Source organism: Penaeus japonicus, unplaced genomic scaffold (genome assembly GCF_977035675.1).
Source record: "Penaeus japonicus unplaced genomic scaffold, GWHDUDI00000001_assembly GWHDUDI00000029, whole genome shotgun sequence".
In the NCBI taxonomy this organism is placed as follows: Eukaryota; Metazoa; Arthropoda; class Malacostraca; order Decapoda; family Penaeidae; genus Penaeus; species Penaeus japonicus.
The window spans coordinates 3,295,796-3,300,851 of record NW_028234431.1 but is presented as its reverse complement, the minus strand read 5'-3'; positions in this window follow the sequence as shown (position 1 = coordinate 3,300,851).

Genomic DNA, 5,056 nt, shown 5'->3' with positions numbered 1-5,056 from the left:
ATGATTTCCATTTTGATTATATGAATCTATCTATCTTATATCTATTTATCTTATATGGAATATACAGACATTTATACAAACACACACCACACACCCCCACACCACACTCACATTTGCACCACACACACACACACACACACACACCACACAACACACCACACACACACACATCTCACACACACACACACCACACACATTATATATATAATATATATTTATTATTTATATATTATATATATTTATATATATAGTTATATATTTATATGTATGTCTGTATGTATGTATAATTTATTCTTATATATATTTATTATATATTTATATATATTTATATTATATATATATATATTTTTATATATATATATATGAACAGGAGTTCCATTATATATATATATTTATATATTATATATTAAAATATATATTATAATATATTATAATATATATATATATATATATTTATACATATACATGTTATATTATACATATATATTTATATATATATATATATATTATAATATATATATATATATAACATATATTATATATATATTTTATTAATATATATATATATATATATATATATATATATATATATATATATATATACACACACACACACATATATGTATGCACATTAAGCACGACTACATCTCCGATATCGCTCGGCGCATGTCAATACCATTATCGCACAGAAGTTGCACATCAATTGCATGCAACCGAAGCGCTCCCGCCCCCCCCCCCCCCCCCCCCTAACGCGTCCATCACTTCAAGTGGCGGCGCCTTCTGTTCGCTTCGCCCAGGGAGGTTATCTTCACGAATGCGCCCTGGCTGGTTGGGCCCTTCTCTTCTCTTCTCTTCTCTTCTCTTCTCTTCTCTTCTCTTCTCCCTTCCTTCCTTCCTTTCTTCTTTCACTTCATTCATTACTAATTCTTTTTTTTCTTTTTTCTTTTTTCTCACTTTTTTCGTTGCTTTTTTTTCTTCTCTCACTTGTTTCCCAATTTCATTAATTTCTTCTTGCTTTATCGCACTTCTTTCCCAACTCAATTTTCCTCTCATCATTCAACACTTTCCTTTCATTAAATTTATCTCTCCCCCTTCAGTTCTCCCTTCACTTCCATTATCTCATTCACTTCTTTCTTTAATTTCTTTTTTTTCCTCACGTTCTTTTCCTTCATTCATTTTCCATTCACTTTCTGTTATCGTGAGACGAGAGTAGTGGAGCGCGAGCTTTTCTTATCCACTTCTTTCACTCTTCGTCCCTTTTCACTGGTCATCTATTTTCTTTTCGATTTCTTCTTCCATTGCTCTTCATTGTCCTTCGCTTCATCTTCTTTATTGCTCACCTCCTTCATCCATTTCACCTCTTCTCTCATTCTTGCCATCTCTTTCCCTCCCTTTCCTTCACACTCTTCAATAGACCCACACCCCAGTCCCTTCTCCCTCTATTTCCTTACGCGACTATCGCCAATCCCTCCACCCTTTACATTCCTTTTTTTATCTATCTTTCAAAGCTCTCGTTCCCTTCCTTACTCCTCTCCTCATCTCCCTCATTCATCTCCCTTTTTTACCTCCCATCCCTCCTTCCTTTTCTTTTCCTTCCTCTTACCCCCATCCCACCCTCCTCTTCCCTTCCCTGCCTTTCCTTCCCTCCCAAAACACACTCTTCCTCTTCCTCTTACTTCTTTCCAACCCATCCTTCCTACCTCCTAGTTCCTCTCCTTCCCTCCTCCTTCCTCCCTTCTCCCTCCTCCCCTCTTCCTCCTCCTTCCTCCCTCGTTCTGCACTCCCTTCACTTTTCTACTGCGCGCTTCTCCCCTCCCTTCCCCTTTCTCCCTCTCTCTTCCCTTCAGAGAAAACCTCTTTCCTCCTCCTTCCTCACCTCTACACCCCATCTCCCCAACTCGCCCGCCCCAATCCCTCTTCCAATGTGCCCTCCCACTTCCCTTCGCTCCTACTTCCTCCTCTACCTCCTCCCTCCCCATCTCCCTACCTTTCCCCAATCATTTTCCTTCACTCTCCAATTCCCTTCCTCCCCTCCTCCTCTCCTCAACCCTTTTCCCTCCCCTCGCTCCCTTCCCCAATGCATCTCAAAAAAAAGAAAGAAAGAAAGAAAGAAAAAAAACAGCTCAGGTCTTCCCCCCCTCCTCTCTTCTCCCTCCCCTCCTCATCCTCTTCCCCACCGCACCCCTAACCCTCCCCCTCCCCCTCATCCCGAAAAAATGTAAAAGAAATAGGATAAAATCGATTTAAAAAAAAAAAGAAAAATTGGAAAAACAAATCTTCACATCACATCCTACATCTCACGCCCCCCCCCCCTCCCCCCCCATTAAGAATATCTTACCGATCATTCCCGCGAGACGCACAGTCGCCAGAGCAGAGGGTTGGAGGGGAGGAGGAGAGGAGGGGGGAGGAGAGAATGAGGGAAAAGAGAGAATGAGGGAGAGGGGGGAGGAAGAGAGAGGGGGAGGGAAAAGTGGAAGAGGAGGGAAAGGAGAGAATAAGAGAGAGGGGAGGGGGAGGAAGAGAGAGGGGGAGGGAAGAGTAGAAGAGGAGGGAAGAGAGAGGGGGAGGGAATAGTATAAGAGGAGGGAAGGGGAGAATAAGATAGAGGGAGGGGGAGGAAGAAAGATGGAGCAGGTGGAGGAGAAGAGGAGGGGGGAAGGAAATCATTATGGGGAGGGGGAGAGGTTGGGAAAAGGGAGAAAGAAGGAGAGGAGGGGAAAAGGGGAGGAGAGGAGGGGAAAGGGGAGAGAGAGAGAGAGAGGAGGGGAGAAAGGGAGTAGAGGGAGAGGAAGGGAAAGGGGGGAGGGGTAAGGAAAGAACTGGAAGAGCACGGGAGGAGGAGGAGAAAGGGGAGAACATGAAAGAGTATGAAAAGGAAAAGAGGGTAGAAAAGAGAGGAAGGAAGGGGGGGAAGGGGAAGAGTGAGGGAAAGGGGGTGTAGGGAGAGGGGGACAGGGGCAAAGTATGAGGGGAAGGGAAAAGAGGGGAGAGTACGGGGAATCATGGAGAAAGAAGGGAGAAAGAGAGAAGAAAGGGGAAAAAGGAGAGGGAAGACGAGATGGGGGGAGGGTAAAAGAAAGTGGGAGAAGGAACAAAAAGTGAAAAGGGCGGGAAAAGGGGAATAGAAAAGGGAAGAGGAAGAAGGAGAAAGAGGAAACAAGAGAAGGAAAAGAGAGGGTAAAAGGAAAGGATGAGGAAGGAGAAAGGAAAAAGAGAGGGAGAGAGAAAGAGAGAGGGAGAGAGAGAGAGCGAGAGAGAGAGAGAGAGAGAGAGAGAGAGAGAGAGAGAGAGAGAGAGAGAGAGAGAGAGAGAGAGAAAGAATGAGAAAGAACGAGAGAGAATAAAAGAAAGAGAGAGAGAGAAAAAAAGAGAGACAGAGAGAGAAAGAGAGAGAGACAAAGAGATAGAGAGAGACATGCTTCGACAACCATAACATTCCCTTTGATATTCGTTCCGCCATAAGACTCAGTGACTTCCTTCATTTCTTTTTCTCTTCCTTTCACTTCGCAGCACTTCTCGGTAACGCCACTCGGAAGAAAGTGCGGCATCGGAACGTTAATTGGATAGATTGCAACGTGCAATGCTATTCGTTTTTATTCATGCACGTTTCAGTTAATGTCATATATTGCAATGTTATTCCTTTTCATTCATATATATATATATATTATATATATATATATATATATATATATATATATATATATGTATATATATATATATATTTATTCATATATATATATTTGTTTATATATATTTATATACACAACACACACATACACACACAACACATTATATATATTATATATATATATATATATATATATATATATATATATATATATTATATATATATGTATGTGTGTGTATGTATATATATATTATATATGTATATATATATATATATATTATATATATACATATATACATATATACATGCATGTATGTATACAAAAAGCCCCCCCCAAAAAGCTTACAACAGAGCATGACTCCCCCCCACCTTGATGCAATACCGGAGTCCTCTCAAAGGTTCCTGAAATCCAGCTCATACCTTGCAGGAAGCTGTCCTCTTGGTGATTGCTGTCTGACAAGGTGTGAAGTCTTTGACAGCTGCTCACGCGGACATAATCAGCATCGGGAGGGGGCGAGACGGGGATGCTGATGCTGTGAGAATCTTGCGTGTGTGTGTGTGTGTGTGTGTGTTTGTTTGTGTGTCTGTGTGTGTGTGTGTGCCTGTGTCTGTGTACCTGTCTGTGTCTGTGTGCCTGTATCTGTGTGTGTGTGTGCGTGTCTGTGTCTGTGTGCCTGTGTCTGTGTGCCTGTGTCTGTGACTGTGTGTGAGAGCGCGCGTGCGTGCAAAAAAAAAGAGACCAAACAAACATCTCCAAAGCTCGCCCGCGTCCGCCCTGTTATCCCAACGACCTGATCTGATTTCCTCGCGCGGCAAAAGTCCCAAAGAGGCTGAAGGAGGATGCCTTTTGCCCCCTTTGGGTCCAGAGCCTCATTTCTGACTTCATCAAGGCAGCGCAAACTGTCATCTCGAATCAGATATTCAATTCGAAAGCGCCTCGAAGCTAAACGATGCTCCGAAAAAAAAAGAAAAAAGAAGAAACAAGGGAAGAAAAAGGGAGGGGAAAAACTAGGAAATTTTATAAACTTCATGAAGTGATGTCTAATGAGCACTTGCCGCTCGTACCGCTGGCTTATTAAGGGTCCTTTAAGAGTCCTAATACTCCAAGAAAAAGGCTTGTTAACGCCAAATGAAGCTCTTACACTCCCTTCATCCATAGACCTCAATCAAGATTCACTATGAACGCCACGCTTTTCATAACCGGGGGATTTTTGTCGTTGTTTCGAAATCGCGAACGAATGCTAATGAGACAGAGATGGCGGGGTCGTGTTGGGTCGAAGCGTCAGGGGGACTTCGCAACGAGTCGAGTTTTAGTTTATGAGGTCTGGATGAGTGAGGGAGTTTTATGTTGGGGAATTAGTTTATGCATGTTGTTGTTGTTTTTATATGGTGAGATGTTTTGCTTTGTTGGGTTTCTTGTGCTTTTGT